This window comes from Chiloscyllium plagiosum, chromosome 5 (genome assembly GCF_004010195.1).
Source record: "Chiloscyllium plagiosum isolate BGI_BamShark_2017 chromosome 5, ASM401019v2, whole genome shotgun sequence".
NCBI classification, from domain to species: domain Eukaryota; kingdom Metazoa; phylum Chordata; class Chondrichthyes; order Orectolobiformes; family Hemiscylliidae; genus Chiloscyllium; species Chiloscyllium plagiosum.
This window is the reverse complement of record NC_057714.1, coordinates 57299596-57317016: the sequence shown is the minus strand read 5'-3', so window position 1 is coordinate 57317016 and position 17421 is coordinate 57299596. Positions and strand designations below refer to the sequence as shown.

The following is a 17421-nucleotide window of genomic DNA, read 5'->3' as shown; positions in this document are numbered from 1 at the left end:
TGCTTCAGGCTCTCTGCCTTTATTCCTGAAGAAGGGCTTTTGCCCGAAACGTCGATTTTACTGCTCCTTGGATGCTGCCTGAACTGCTGTGCTCTTCCAGCACCACTAATCCAGAATCTGGTTTCCAGCATCTGCAGTCATTGTTGTTACCTAATCTATTCTCTCCCTAGTTATCATTTTGTCCTTAATGTATTTGTAAAAACCCTTTGGATTCTCCTTAAATCTATTTGCCAAAGCTATTTCATGTCTCCTTTTTGCCCTCCTGATTTCCCTCTTACTGTCTTTATACTCTAAGGACTCACTCGATCCATCCTGTCTATACCTTACACATGCTTCCTTCTTTTTCTTAACCAAACCCTCAATTTCTTTTGTCATCCAGCATTCCCTATACCTACCAGCCTTTCCTTCCACCCTAACAAGAATATACCTTCTCTGGATTCTCGTTATCTCATTCCTGAAGGCTTCCCATTTTCCAGCCGTCCCTTTACCTGCGAACATCTGCCTCCAATCAGCTTTTGGAAGTTCTTGCCTAATACTGTCAAAATTGACCTTTCTTCAATTTAGAACTTCAACTTTTAGATCTGGCTTATCCTTTTCCATCACTATTTTAAATCTAATGGAATTATGGCCGCTGGCCCCAAAATGCTCCCCCACTGACACCTCAGTCACCTGCCCTACCTTATTTCCCAAGGATAGGTCAAGTTTTGCACCTTCTCTCGTCGGTACATCCACATACTGAATCAGAAAATTTTCTTGTACACATTTAACAAATTCCTCTCCATCTAAACCCTTAACACCATGGTAGTCCCAGTCTTTGTTTGGAAAGTTAAAATCCCCAAACATAACCACCCTATTATTCTTACACACAGCTGAGATCTCCTGACAAGTGTGTTTCTCAATTTCCCTCTGACTATTAGGGGGTCTACAATACAATCCCAATAAGGTGATCATCCCTTTCTTATTTCTCAGCTCCACCCAAATAACTTCCCTGGATGTATTTCTGGGAATATCCTCCCTCAGTACAGCTGTAATGCTATCCCTTATCAAAAACGCCACTCCCCCTCCTCTTTTGCCTCCCTTTCTATCCTTCCTGAAGCATTTGTATCCTGGGACATTAAACTGCCAATCCTGCCCATCCCTGAGCCATGTTTCCATAATTGATATGATATTCCAGTCCCATGTTCCTAACCATGCCCAGAGTTCATCTGCCTTCCCCATTAGGCCGCTTGCATTGAAAGAAATGCAGTTTAATTTATTAGTCCTACCTTGTCCCTACCTGCCCTGACTGTTTGACTTGCTTCTGTTCTCAACTGCACCAGTGTCAGATTGATCTCTGTCCTCCCTGGGTCCCACCCCCCAACCTTACTAGTTTAAATCCTCCCGAGCAGCTCTAGCTAATCTCCCTGCCAATTTAGGTGCAATCCGTCCTTCTTGCACAGGTCACTTCTACCCGAAAAGAGATTCCAATGATCCAAAAATGTGAATCCTTCTCCCATACAGCCATGCATTCATCTGCTCAATCCTCCTATTCCTGCCCTCACTAGCTCGTAGCATTGGGAGTAATCCAGATATTACTACTCTTGAGGACCTCCTTTTTAAATTCCTGCGTAAATCTCTGAAGTCTCCCTTCAGAATCTCAACCTTTCCCCTTCCTATGTCGTTCCAATGTGGACAATAACCTCCTGGTGGCCCCTCTTTCCCCTTGAGAACATTCTGCACCCTGTGAGACATCCTTGATCCTGACACCAGGGAAGCAACACAACATTCTGATTTTTTGCTACTGGCCACAGAAACGTCTGTCTGCACCTTGGACTAGAGAGTCCCCAATACAATTGATCTTTTGGAACCCAATGTACCTCTCATTGCATTAGAGACAGTCTCAATACCAGAAACTTGGCTGTTCATGCTACATTCCCATGAGAATCCATCACCCCCTACATTTTCCAAAACAGCATACTTGTCTGAAAAGGGGATAGCACTAGCTGCCTACCTCTCTTACCTTCCCTGGAATTAACCCATCTATGTGACTGCATCTCAGACTTTCCTCCCTTCCTATAACTGCCATCCATCACATTCTGTTGCTGTTCTAAATTCCTCATTGCTTCTAACTGTCTCTCCAACCGATCCATTCGATCCGATAAGATTCGCAACCAACAGTATTTATTGCAGTAATCCACAGTAACTCAAACTCTCTTTAAACTCCCGCATCTGACAAGAGGCGCACGTCATTCTACTAAAGGCCATTTTTGCTCCTTCAGAATTTGCTCAGAAAATAACACCGTCTAATTCCTCTACAAAACACTGCCCCAGGTTAAATTAATAGTTACGGCTTATATTTTAAGTTTAATCAAGAGACATATCTCAAAAAACATATAATCAAGAAAGAACCCACTCTACTCACTACTGCAGACTTTCTGTAGGTCCCACTTGAAACAATACACTTATCTGCTTCTGTGTTGTGCACTTCGCCCAAACAGTTCCTCCAAGATCAGTTGTGAATTTCAGTGTTTGTTAATTTTCCCAGATGCACTCCGATATCCAGCGATACATGAATCCAAACAGCAAAGGCAAAAACAATGACTGCAGATGCTGGAAACCAGATTCTGGATTAGAGTGGTGCTGGAAAAGCACAGCGGTTCAGGCAGCATCCAAGGAGCAGGAAAATCGACGTTTCGGGCAAAAACCCTTCATCAGGAATAGATGAATAGATCATCAGGAATGATCGGCTTTTGCTCAAAACGTCAATTTTCCTGCTCCTCGGATGCTCCTGAACTGCTGTGTTTTTCCAGCACCACTCTAATCCAGAAACAGCAAAGGCAGTAAGGGAATGGATCTGAATGGGTTATCCTTCAGAGGGTCAGTGTGGACTTGTTGGGCCAAATGGCCTGTTTCCACACTGTAGGGATTCTACAAAAAAGACCCAGCCCGTGTGATAAAAAGCCTCAGTAATGTGCCTCTCATAACTCAAGTGGGGCAGCAAGCTACTCAAGGAATTAATAATGCTATAAAAGACAAAATAAATTCAATTACTGCTATATTAGTCCAAAGTGTTGTAAAGAGTCAGAGATGCTATTAAGTAACATTCACTGATATCCTCTTCAGGTTGGACTTCTCCGAATCTCATTGTTTGCTCTCATTTTGGAGCAAACATAGATAAGGGAGCTGAATTATAAGACAACATAAGATTATCAACCATTGATACTGGTAGCATTTAACAAACTGCAGAATCAGGTAGCCATAGAGTCATTGGGACTCTGAAAGCTTGCCATTGACTGTTAGAGAACAAATACCTCAACAATTACAACATTGAAACAGGAGTCAAAAAGAAAAATATTCAAGGCCTAGATATCTTCAGCTTCATGAATGAGTTTTCATCCCTTCACAAGGTCAGAAACAGGAATGTATGCTGATGATTACATAACATTCACATTATTTTTTATTCCAGTGTACTGAAGCAGTCAGTGCCCATATATTATGCTTAGACACTTAGGCTTAGGCTGATGCGTGACATCCATACCAAACTAGGCCAGGCAAAAAGCATCTTAAACAAGAAAGAATCCAGTTATCTGCTCGACATTCAATGGCATTAACATTGTCAAAATTCCCATCATTAACGTGTTTTGGGGTCATGATAGACCACCAACCTCACTGGGTCAAAACCTGAAACTCCCTTCCAAACAACATAGTGGTCTCCAGTTACTTCAAGGACTGCGACCATTCAAAAAGACAGGTCAGCACCTTCTTCAGGGCATTCGGGATGAGCAATAAATGCTGGCCTAGGCAGACAACCACATCCCACAAACAAATAAAATATAAATAGCAATGACAAGAGCAATTCAAAGGCTAAGAATTCTGCAGTTACCATTTTTCCAAAATCTGATAGATGCACAAGGGCAGATAGATGGATCACCACCGCAGGTTCCCCTCCAAGTCACATACTGTCTTAAATCATGCAATGCATGATAACTTGTATTTAAACCATAGCAACCAAGAATAGAATTATTGACACCCAAAGGAAACAATCTGTCATCTAAATTATTCAAATGGAGATAAGGTGAGTTTCCTCAGCCTGATACAGATAACACATCCAATCATCTGATCTCCGAGAACTTGCACACTGAATAGTTGTATTGCTTTCTATTGTGTGTTCTGATAGGCTATTGTGTCTGTTGCAACACGTTAGCATAGTTTCCTAGAACACCAGCATCCACTGAGGTCTCCATCTCCAGAAGGAGAAAGTGAGGACTACAGATGCTGGAGATCAAAGTTGAAGAGTGTGGTGCTAGAAAAGCACAGCCGGTTAGGCAGCATCCAAGGAGCAGGAGAGTCGACATTTCATATGATGAAGAGCTTATGCTCGAAATGTAGACTCTCCTGCTCCTTGGATGTTGCTTGACCGGCTGTGCTTTTCCAGCACCACACTTTTTAACACCAATCTCCAGAAGTCAAGTATTTACAAACTAATGATCCAAATAAGCTCACATGGACTGCTGATCCTCCGACTCAGATGTCAGATTACTGAATCTGCCACACTGAACGACTTGGCACTAGTTCTACCCAGGCCTCCCATTTGTCTCAGACACCAGAGACATTTCCTTAACTGGTTTTGAGAAAAATACCATCTCTTGGTTAAATTCTGCAAACATAAAAAAGTCAAAGCAACAGTACGTACAAGTACAAATCACAAAGTTCAATGATAATTATTGATACATTTTCACAAAACTATTGAACAGTAACACTTTACATATGCACTATGCTAAAAGCTATTTCCACAACACTGGCAAGACCAAGTTATGGAGAGAACAATCGTTGTTTCATATCCACTCACTGAAGCATTTCAGTTGGAGTGGAAACAATTACAGTGCGTCATTGTATAAAACAAACAGCGGCAAACTAGAACTACTGAGTTGAATTACGGAAAGTGATTTTTGGTGCAACGCAATCCTCTAAACAATACTTTTGTTGACAAAGACAAGGCGTTTAAAACAACGTGACGATTTAAGTGGCAATTGTGTGAGACTTCGTGACAACTTAATTCGTTTATTTTAAAAAGCGGTAGAATGTAGGTTAAATGAGAATACTCAGATGTTTTTAGCCCACCAGACATCATTGCAGTAGTTTATTTACGGTCGATGCTCAGGATCCCACTGGATCCCAGATCGCCGCCGCTCATACAGCGTCGAGTCAAACAGAGATCGAGGCCTCGGTCCCTGGAGCCCGAGGCGAGGGGAATCCCAGACTATTTGTGGAACCCGGCCGGGGAGGACGGCCAGGGTCTGTCTCCAGCCGTAGGCGGAAATTAATCAGCTCCTCTTTGTAGTGCGCCACAAACAGGAGGAGTCCCAGGGCCCGGCTTCCCGAGACAGGCCTGGAATAGAGCCTCGGCTGGCTCTCCGATTCATCCCGGCCCTTCCCCACACTGAGGCCGAGGCTCCGAACTCCTGCTTCACTGCATCGGCCCCCAACCTCACACCTCTTAAAAGTCTTTAAAAGTTTCAGCCGCTGGAACCCGGGGATCCCTGAGGCCGGTCCCTGGGCCTCGGGCTCTGCCAACAATATGGCGGCGACTGCGGCCTCCCGCAAACGGCTCGAGTCACCGTGAGTCAGGGGCTGATGGAGAGAGGCCGCCGGGCTCCTTTCCTCTTTTTCCCTACCCATCCCAGTACCGCCAGCTCCTGCTTCACTCACCATCGCTGTCTTGCTCGCTCCGTTTCGCCTCTCTGCTTCCGATTTAATTTTTTTTTCAACCGACTCCCGGCGCCTCCTCTCCGCAGGTTCCGCCCCGCCGCCTGCAACTAATTCCTTAAACAAAAGTTCCGCTGCCGCCGCCGCTCGCCCACATCTCGCCCGGCCTCTCCCTCCCGGCACGTTAAAGCCGCGCCGCCACTCGCTCAGCTCCCCTTCGGTTTGTTTTAATAAAATGACGAAGGAGCAAACACGTGCCGCTATTCCCGACAAACAGAAATAATATCGCAGGGGCAGATTGTTTATGACGGAAGGACTCGCTCCTGTTGCTGCCAGGCTCCCCGGAAAAATCTTGCTTGCGACTGTTTTATTTCTCGAGAAATGTTGTTTTTCCCTCCCCCAAAACCAACGAAGTTTATCCGACAGTGGTTAAATTCTTTTATAAGAATGAGATTTTCAACTATTTAAGTTCAATATATATTTTTAAAAGACTTTTTTAAACCAACGTTTGTACTGACTACGCAACGTTTTACTGGTTTTAAAACCAAGTCTCATCTGCTTTTAAACTGATTTTTTTTGATCCACTCGATGTTGTCTCAAGGATTATATTCAATGTGAAGGATTCGAGTCACTCAACTGTGAAGACTGTCCCCCGGGAGGACTGTCGCGACCCCCAAATATTTTGTTTTCTGTTTGCAACAAATGTAAACAAATTGCAAAATCTTATTTATTTCAGAAGTACACCGAAAGGCTGTGTTGCCATGGGGTCAATTTCTAAAATTAGGCAGGGGCCATTCCACCATAAGTCAGTCACCACTGGTGGGTTTCTCAACTCCATTTACTTGCATGGGACTTAGCTAACAACAAGCTGCCCCTATCAATTTGATTACTTCAATTCACCCAGAAGATACACCCAGTTTTTCCTACGTTCTTGCCCTCTGTTATTTTAAAAGTTATAAACTCCTTGTTCTGGATCCCCAGCACAAGAAATAGTTTCTCCCCAGTAAAGTTAAAAATCATAACACCAGGTTTTAGTCCAACAGGTTTATTTGGAAGCACAAACCTGACGTGTGATGTTTAACTTTGTCCACCCCAGTCCAACACTGGCACTTCCACAGTAAAGCAGTGATTTGTGAGTTATATACCAGGCCACATCACTTGCCACTGCATGATTCTGAAGCAAACACTGTGCTGGAGAAACTCAGCAAGTCTGGCAGTATTTGTGGAGAGAGAAACTGAGTTAATGTTCCAAGATTGGTCTGACTTCACAATGGTCCTCATTTGATTCAACATGACTACTGGCTTCCCCACGTTGTCAATGGCTTTCAATTTTTTTTCCAAACCACTCATACAACATCCAGGTGAAGCTTTCTATTCCCATCCACCCATTCTTACTGTGCTTATTAACTTTGTCTCACCTGCAGATTTAAATGTACAAACATCTATGTCTCCATCTAAATCATTTACATAGTGAAAAATGAACTCAGCAGATTCCTGGAGGACATCAATATCACAACCTGCCAATCAGCAAACATGCCCATTATTCAAACTCTGACTTACTGACCATTCATGTTGACGACCTCCAACTTTCATAATAAACCAAGACTCTTTCTAATTCTTAAGGTGAATGGTAACCATCCTACAGCATTTTTCAAATTGAAGCAAGAACATCGAGTTGTAGAGATGTACAGCACAGGAACAGACCCTTCAATCCAACTTGTCCATGCTGACCAGATATCCTAACTTCATTTAGTCCCATTTGCCAGCACTTGGCCCATATCTCTCTAAACCCTTCCTATTTATATATTCATTCAGATGCCGTTTTTTTGGAATCTTACAGTGTGGAAACAGGCTCTTCAGCCTAACAAGTCTACACCAACCCTCTGAAGAGTAACCCACCCAAACCCATTCCCCTGCATTTATCCCTGACCAATACATCTAACCTACACATCCATGACTACTATGAGCAATTTAGCCTTGCCAATTCACCTAACCTGCACCTCTTTGGATTGTGGGAGGAAACTGGCACACCCAGAGGAAACCCACGCAGACACGGGGAGAATGTGCAAATTCCACACAGTCACCGGAGGCTAGAATCGAGCCAACTGTGCTAACCGCTGAGCCACTGTGCTACCCCAAGTTTTAATTGTACCAGCCTCCACCACTTCCTCTGGCAGCTCATTCCATACACACACCATCCTCTGCGTGAAAAAGTTGCCCGTTAGGTCCCTTTTAAATCTTTCCCCTCTCATCCTAAACCTATGCCCACTAGCTCTGGACTCCCCCACTCCAGGATCTTGTCTATTTACCCCAACCATGCCCTTCATGATTTTATAAACCTCTGTAAGGTCACCCCTCAGTTTCTGATTCTCCAGGGAAAACAGCCCCAGCCTATTCAACCTCTCCCTGTAGCTCAAATTCTCCAACTCTGGAACATCCTGAAAGGATTCATAGAAGATTTACAAGTTTCACAACATCCTTCCAATAGGAGGGAGACCAGAATTGCACACAATATTCCAAAACTGGACAAAACAAATACTAATGCTTTTTTTAAAAAAAGTACTTAATGGCATGTAAGCTTCGCTAGCACAGCCGCCAATTGTTACCATCTCTAACTGCCTGTGAAAAGGTGATGGTGAACTACTTTTTTGAACCATGGCAGTCCATTGTTCTTCAGAAGGGCATTCCTAGCATGTTGACTGAGCAAAAGTGAAGAAATGGCATTACAATACCAAGTCAGCGTGGTGTATTTTGGGGAGGAACCTGCATGTGGTAGTATTTCTATGCATCTTCTGCCCCTTATCCTTCTGATTTAGGTTAGGCATTGGAAGACGTTGTTAAAAGAGATATGACAAATTATGTTTTGCAGATGGTATGCTCCAACCACCAGTGTGTGCTAGTGGTCGATGAGTGAAAGTTTAACTTGATGTGTGGAATTCTGATTAAGCGGCTGCTTTGGCCTGGATCGTGTCATATTTCAGAGTGACGGAGCTGCATTATTCCTGGAAAGTGGGAAATATTCCATCACACTTTCAATGTGTACCTTAAAGATTGTGGACAAGATTTGGGAAGTTGAAAGATTAGTTACTCACCACAAATCTTCCACTCTCTGATTCATTCTTGTCGACAAAGTTCAGTTCAGTTTCTAGTCAGTGGTGACCCAAGCTTGTTAGTGGGGCGTATTCAGTGATGGTACTGCCATTGATTGTCAAATTGACATAGTTGGATTCTGTCTTGCTGAAATTGCTCTTTGCCTGACATCAAAGGCAGTCATTCTCACCTCCTCTTGAATTCAGTTCTTTCATTTATGATTTAACCAAGGTAGTAAGGTCTGGAACCAAAAGACCAAGGTGCACTGTAAAGTGAGCATCAGTGTACAAATTATTGTTGTGTAAGTGCTGCTAAATTTCATTATCAATAACTCTTCCCTTCATGGGGTTGATGATTGGGAATAGACTGATGGTTGATAATTGGCTTTTCCTGGACAGAGGAGAAAGTGAAGACTGCAGATGCTGGAGATCAGAGCTGAAAATGTGTTGCTGGAAAAGCACAGCAGGTCAGGCAGCATCCAAGGAACAGGAGAATCGACGTTTCGGGCATGAGCCCTTCTTCAGGAATGAAGAAGGGCTCATGCCCAAAACATCAATTCTCCTGCTCCTTGGATACTGCCTGACCTGCTGTGCTTTTCCAGCAACACATTTTCAGCTTTTTTCCTCAACAGAACAAACCTTGCAATGCTGATGTTGTGTCTGTACTGGAACTGCTTACTTCATTCCCTAGCATTACCTAAGTGCCATGGTTTTTGCTATCATACTTGACACTTGTTGGCCTAATCATGAACCAGAAAAGTGAAGCCATAGGACTCAGTCCATGCTTGTGTTCTATTGCCTCTACCATCAGCTGCATTCACCTCAACATCGGCTTGAGGTCACACTAATATAAACAAGGATAATTATTAAGGCCATCCTTAACTCATTTAGAATAGATTTGCATTGCCTCATAACATCAGCTCTTGAATAAGTCTGAAGTGTTTACTTCAAATAAAGTCCTGAAAGACCATTTCAAATGTTGGCTAATCTGTGTGAATAAGTCCTATCTGACAGCGGTCTTAAGATTTCTTTAAAAAGTAGTGCAATGTAAAACATTCTATTCTCACAATCAGCCTTAATTTGGAATAGTCCTTTAGATTAGCCTAATCTAAGTCATTGAATCCCTTGTCCCTACTCTTGCATAATTTTACTTATGTCTTTCAAAACATTGTGTGATAATCTCCAGGGATTTATCTTCCCTATTCTACACTTGGATCACCAGTATCCCTCAAGGGCCTGTCTATGCTTCACTCCACTTGCTCAATTGCAGTTTCCATTTTCATAATCAACTATGAACATGGAGTCAGTTTCCAAAAGCTGATGACACCCAACTGCACCTCTACACCACTTCACTGACTATCTGTGACCAACCCAAATTTGTGACATATACTCCTAAAAAAATATATCTATAGCTTACCCCAGCTCAACATTTGGAGCTATCACCTTTGGCTTGCCTCACAACCTCCATTGCCTTACCAGTAGCCAACCACTCCAAGCACTTTCAGGCTAAACAAAACTTTTGAAAGTTTGTTGTTTGATGGTCAACCACATTTAAGACTTCATAGCCTTCAAGTTATAAAATTATTACTTATTCTTCCATAACATTGTCCACCTTAGCCTCAATTCCTCTTCAACAGAGATCTGAATGCAGGATTACCTCAGTTCAGCAATATCCATGAAGATCACAATCTAAAACAGGAGTGTTCACTGATTTTCATGGACTGCTTAGTTGTATATTACCATACGTTGTGGATCACATGGAAAATTTAATTGAACATGCCTAATAATTTGTAAATATCTCAAAAGTGTTGATAGTGATTGATCATTGTGGTTGAATTTGTTATTTATTCACTATTTTAGCTATACTGCCAGAACAGCCTTTGGAAAGACTTCAAAGCCATCAAACCTAAGCAAGACAAATTAGCAATAAGAAATTAAAGTTTAGATGTAACAAGATTGTCTGGTCAGCATCTCTTCAAGTACCAGTCTTGTGGCCCTCCAGATTTCAATCAAACATCTAATCAAAGGCTTTCATGTCAAGCATGATTGAGGCGTTCAATGTACCAAGGACAAATTCTGCCATTACTTATCTGCCTTTCAATCTAAGCAGTTCAGTTTTTGCATTAATTCTAAAGTTGAATCATACCTACCTCGAATCTCAAAAGCATCTTTACTGACTCTTACGTCTGGGTAGTTTTTTTTTGAAGATGTGCTCAGGTTAGAAAGCAGAGAAAAGAATCTTCAATTAATTCATTGTGTTACTAGAATTATCCTGTAGTTTGATTGCATCGCTCGACATGCTATCATTCCTTTGTGACATTGAAGTTGTGGGTTCATGTCCCACTCCAGAAACTTGAGCATCTGGTTATAGAAACTATCCTAGTTTATAATGGAATTTGGAAGAGTGAGCAGTGACTTGATTGCAGTGTATAATATCCTGAGTGATCTTCATAAAATTGATGGTGAAAGGATACTTGCTGTTTTTAGGCCAGTCCAGAACTAGGGACACTGCAACTTTGAAACTTTCAGCCTCGGAAAGCAGTGAAGGTAAGGTCATTAAATATATATTTTTTTACAGCAGGGTAGATAAATTCTTGTTATGCAAGAGAATCGAAATTGAGAGTCAATAGGAATATGGAATTCAAAATACAAACAGATCAGCCATGATCCTATTGAATGGTGGAGCAGGCTCAGGGAACCATATGGTCTACTTCTGCTGTTATTTATTGTTAAGTTCTTTTTTTTCCTGAGGTCCTTACACACTTGATGCAACTGCAACATGCCAACTTCTGTGAACAACCACCAAATTGTATCAAGCACAGTACAGTGCAAGCTTTGGAGAAACCCTGAACATTTTTCGTCATGCTTGTGAGTCATGTCCAGGGGTCTGTCTCTGAACAAAGGAAACAGTCCTTTCCTTACACAAAGTCTTTACATCACAGTTAGTAATGCCCACAAGACAACCCCTAGTCACTCCCTCACAGTCAAATGCTACTCAAGTTACAACTAAGTGACCACCTCACCTCCAGAAACAGTGTAATGCAAATCATCTCTTAATGGCCCAATCTGGAGTGAATTGTTTTTATTTAACTACAGTGAATAGTCAGAATTCCAGCTATAATATTCTTATTGATTTTGAATAAGTGTTGATGACAATGTAATTCATCCCTGAATGGCAAGGGATGGGAAAGTAAACCTCGCACATTCCATCTATAAGGAAAAAAACACACCACCCTATCCCCAGGGCATTCAATTTCTTGCCAGTCAGCAGAGCAAATTAACTCGATAATATCACATTTCCTCCTTCTATCATTCCATGATAACTGCCTAGATGGCACTACCATCTTCTTCATAAGAATCTTACTGCCACTACTTACGCAAGTTATTGACACACAACATGCAATGAGTATAACAACAACAAAAAACTAGTCCATGCAGTAGGTAAATTCTGCAGGATCTCCCAGGTGGAAAAAATGTTCAGCAGTAAAGTTCTTAAATCCACAGTCCTTAGTGACCACTCCACCCCTTCCAGTCGAGTGGAAACAAGTCAGTTATCCAAAATCTCCTTCAGTAAAGTCCAACCTGAAAACAAAATTCATTCTTTTCTTGCACACCATTCCATGGAGAAATCTGAATTATTTGATAAGGAGAGCTAAGTACTTAACAAAATTGATGAGACTTCCATCCTTGCAGAGATGATTCAGATGGAGGATACCAGCACAACAGAGCGTGAAGTGCAGCGGCTGCAGCTGCAGCAGGAGGCTTGGTGAACGCAGCAGTCTTTGCTGCTTCCAGTCCGGCTCTGCTGTCAAATGTAACAAAGTCAACTAGCCATTTTGATGTTAGCTTGATCAGTGAAACTTCATATCCCTTAAATAGTCAAAAGAGAAGGTAAAGCTCATGCAGTTTAATGTCCATAGGAATGTGTGCGGACCTGCGCTTCACCGTTGTTAGCTTCTTCACTTTTCGTGCCCATGATTGAGGAGCTGATTGACTCCATTGGATCAGGTTGTGGAGGGATGGGTGGTGGTCCGAAGGTGTGCTTTCCATGTGAATGGTGAAACTCTGGAGGTAATGTTAGCTGCTGAAAGTATCTTTACATTTCCTCTCTCATTCCTTGTGCAGAGGTGGGTATCAGTATGAAGATAGCCACATTTAACTACACTAAATTGTATCTGCCTACTTCAACATTCTCAGTCATCTTGAAGCCTGTTACTCTGTTCACTATTTATGATATTATCAAGTTTTATATAATCCATAAACTTCTAAATTGTGCTACCTAAACAATTCAGAGTTTAGATCAGAATGGTGCTGGAAAAGCACAGCAGGTCAGGCAGCATCCGAGAAGCAGGAAAATCAATGTTTTGGGTGAAGGGCTTTTGCCCAAAACATCGATTTTCCTGCTCCTTGGATGCTGCCTGACTTGCAGTGCTTTTCCAGCACCACTCTGATCTAAACTCTGGTTTCCAGCATCTGCAGTCCTCACTTTTGCCTACCTAAACAATCAGTGGTCCTAAAAATCAAACCCTTAGAGGACCTCATTCAGGTTATTCAAAAATTATTTTCCCTTAATAAATTAATATTTGGCTAATGTGAAAGCTGTCAGGAAAAGTATTTCAAAAATCTGGAACAATAAGAAAACAACAAAATGTTTCCTGTTTTAGGCATTGAAGAGGCCATTTCAGTTCAGATTTAAATCTCAAATATTCATGGGAAAGAATATATTAAAATAAGTTCTCCAAATGTACCTTCCCAAATAAAACAGAATTACAGTGGCACCTTTCGTAGAGATCAACATTCTTTGAATTTGCAATGTGAAGGAGGCCAATGAATTCTTAACAATAATTGAAAGAACTTAAACAGCTCAGCCTCAAGTTCTAATATTCTGTAAAATCTTAAAAACATCAAAATTAAAATGCACTCTTCTTTTTTGAACACTCTGCATTAAAAACACAGCAGCAAAGATATCTTAAAGCAATACTCTCATCTGGCTAAAGCATGACCACAGACAATTGTTTTTTTGAAACAGGCGTTGTAGAATTTCAAACAAATCATAGGCTTAAAGTCCTCAATCAATTTGTTTTAAGGTTACAAGTTTGATTATTTTAAAAAGGATCTAATGTTGTACAATTTCAATGTAAAAACAAAATCTGCGCTATTACATAGCCTTCAAAACACACTAAATTGAGATCCCAATTCAAATAATGCAAAAATAGTTACCTAAAAAGATTTTCTGAACCAGTATGTTGTCAAAACAAAATATGCAAATATCAAACACTCTCAGCATTTACACTGAAACTCCCCCCCCCGCCCCCGACCCAAGTATTAGTACAACCTTAATTTCAGCATTTCTTGTTTTTTTTTTAAGCATTCTTTTGATGAAATTACATTTATAAAAATAGAAAACACTTGCAATGGACCATCGGCGCCATAGTCCATGCCACCACCTTCTCCAGAAGAAAGACTCGCCGTGTTAAGTCCACAGGCCAGAAACTGAGACTCCCACAACAAAAACTCAGACAAAACTGCCCCAGCAGTCAATGCACTTCACTGTCAGGATCCGAGCGAACTGGCTCCACTTTTTCCCCCTCTTCCTGGTGACGCCATGTTGTCCTAAAAATACTTCTAAGGGGATGTTTGGGGGTTAAAGGCAATAACTTTAATAGGTAATAAATTTTGTTTAGATGTTTTTCTTTGAAGTTCCTGATTTCTAACTTTTTTTATGCTCCAGAGCCTCAAACCTAGTCTACTGTCTGTAGTCTCCACACTCACTTCAGGGTCCTGACCTTCGCCTGGGGGATTTCCCCTCTTAACAACCAGTCTAAAGGCAGGGTGATCAAGACAGACATAGCAACCTTTTTTTACATTATGCTTCAGAGCCTCAAACCTCACCACAAGAGGACTCCAACCTTTTACCTAGAGGACTTTTACTCCATTTTACCTAGGGGACTTGAACCCTTTTCTCATTTTACTTCTCACAGGGACTTGAACCCTAAATAAACACAGGGGACTCGAACCCCAGTTAAAACCCAGTGGACTCGGATGCCAATTAAAATTCAGTGAGAATGTGTATAGGGTATAAGCAGGCAGGGAAAGAGTTAGTTTCTGAGTTTTGTGAAACAAGAGAGCAGCTGAGCATGACTCAGATCAGATAAGAACTTGTAGTTAACAATGTTATGCTGTTGGCCAGAGTAATGGGTTAACAAGGTGGAAAAGCAGTCATTATGTAGAGCCATTTAACAATATTGGAAGCATTCAGTATGCAAGGTCAGTTAACAAGGGGAAAAGTATCCAGTATATGAATCCAGTTAACAAGGTTAAGAATATTTTTTGTATAACAGTAAAAGGGCTTGTCTCTGCTATTGATAGCTCCTCTCTGTAAAGCGATGTATAGTTCATTGAGAAACTGCTTTTCCAGAGAAGACAGTGAACTCATGTCCCTGTGCACATGGGCAATCGTTCTCTCTCCCTTCAAAGTCCGGAATAAAGATGAAGGAGGTAAAACCATACCATGTCTCCGAGGGGGAAACGGCACAACACCAGGGGACACTAATCCCAATCAAACCCAGGGGATTTTAACCTCCTTTTAAACTGACGGGATTTGAAGCTCAATTAAACCCACCTTCGTGCAAAGTGACTCGTTGGTGTGCAAGGGTGCTGGATACCTCAAAGATTCCATCACCACTGAGTCCTGGGAGATGAGGGGTCGATTGAGTGTTAAGTTTAGAGAGAGAGAGAGAGAGATCAATGTAAATTTTACCTCATGGGTCTATCCATCTCACACAACTGGGATTCAGACGATCAAGTATTCAGTCCACCTGGAAGCTTCGTGTTTGCTGGAATCCGACCAATGCCTCCAAATATTGTTTTTTTTTCCTGAGATTTTTACACACTTCTGTGAACAACAATCGAATTTTATGAAGCACAATACAATTACAAGCTTTGGAGAAACCCTGAACACTCTTCGCCATGCTTGCAAGTTGTGTCTATGGGCCTGTCTCTGAACAAAGGAACAGCCCTTCCTTTATACAAAATCTTTACATCACAGTTAATAATGCCGACAAGACAACCCCTACTCACTCCCTCACAGTCACATGCCACTCAAAATGCAATGCTGTGACCACCTCATCTCCAGAAACAATGTAATACAAATCATCTCTTAATAGCCAGATCTGGTGTGAATTGTATTTTTTTTAACTACAGGGAATAGTCAGAATTCCAACTATAATGTGCTTATTGATTTTGAATAGGGGATGATGATGGTGTAAATCATCCTTGAATGCCAGGGGTTGGGAATGTATACCGCACATTCCACCTATAAGACAAAGACACACCACCCTTCCCCCGGGGCATTCAATTTCTTGCAGGTCAGCAAAGCAAATGAACTCTTTAATATCACATTTATATGTTCATATAAAAATCTCCCAGCATTGCTTCAATAAAGAGTGCAGGTTGTGAGATCTTTCTGTGGACATGTTGATTTCCTATGTTACAAAACTGCTTACACTTTAAAAATACTTAATTCACTGTTTACTCGCTTTGTACTTTCTGCATTCATGAAATACTTTTTTTCTTCCTGTCTAAAACAAACAATAAAGCATTGCAATAACTTTAATAATAATTGCAATAATAATTTTATATATCAAGCAAATATATGTGTCATTACAGAAACAAGTGTTCCAGCAGAGTGGCACAGCAGGAGCATGCCGTCATAGAGATTGATGAATAAATACCTTTTTCTGCTATTTGTGTGAAGGATCTTGTAGTGCAGTGATAGTAACCCAACCTCTGGGCCAAAAAACAACTTGGGTTCAGATCCCAACTGCTTGAGGTGGGTTTGAAAATTTTAATTAAAAATATTTATAGAAACAAGCGAACAGTTTCCTCCCAAAAATTCAGTGAAACCAAACTATTGATGAAAGGTCATGACCTGAAATATTGGCTGCTTTTTAATAAATTGAGAGAAAGTGAGGGCTGCAGATGCTGGAGATCAGAGCTGAAAATGTGTTGCTGAAAAAGCGCAGCAGGTCAGGCAGCATCCAAGGAACAGGAGAATCGACGTTTCGGGCATAAGCCCTTCTTCAGGAATGAGGAAAGTGTGTCCAGCAGGCTAAGATAAAAGGTAGGGACAGATCTTTCATATCTGTCTTTGTCTCTTACTGTCTGGGATACCTTGCCTAGTTGCAAAGATATTTTTCATTCCTATCCCTGTTCAGCTCAAGAAGTTTTAAAAGTTCGATTTAAATGCTTGTAAACAAATTTCCAATAGTACAATGCCACTTACAAAACCTGAAAATAAAACTAATACAATGCCTCCTCTTTCTTACATACACAGTACAGAAATACCAAGCAAATGTAAAACTATTCATGGTTCTGTCCACTTTCTGTCCAAGGTTTCAAATAATGATAATATCTCGTGAACCTTCAGGACTTTGGTTAGGCCACAGTTGGAGTACTGTGTGCAGTTCTGGTCGCCTCACTTTAGGAAAGATGTGGAAGCTTTGGAGAGGGTGCAGAGAAGATTTACCAGGATGTTGCCTGGAATGGAGAATAAGTCGTACGAGGATAGGTTGAGAGTTCTCGGCCTTTTCCCGTTGGAACGGCGAAGGATGAGGGGTGACTTGACAGAGGTTTATAAGATGATCAG

General features: G+C 41.4%; 1 protein-coding gene across 1 annotated transcript in view; it reads right to left on the bottom strand.

Annotated features, from left to right (window-relative positions):
- The window catches only part of LOC122549915 (cullin-1), a 125331-nt gene extending 119049 nt beyond the window's left edge, over positions 1-6282 (bottom strand). The window contains exon 1 of the mRNA XM_043690138.1: positions 5689-6282. The gene's annotated coding sequence lies outside the window, so the exon portion shown is untranslated. The remainder of the gene's footprint in view (positions 1-5688) is intronic.
- Between the last annotated feature and the right edge of the window lie 11139 nt (positions 6283-17421).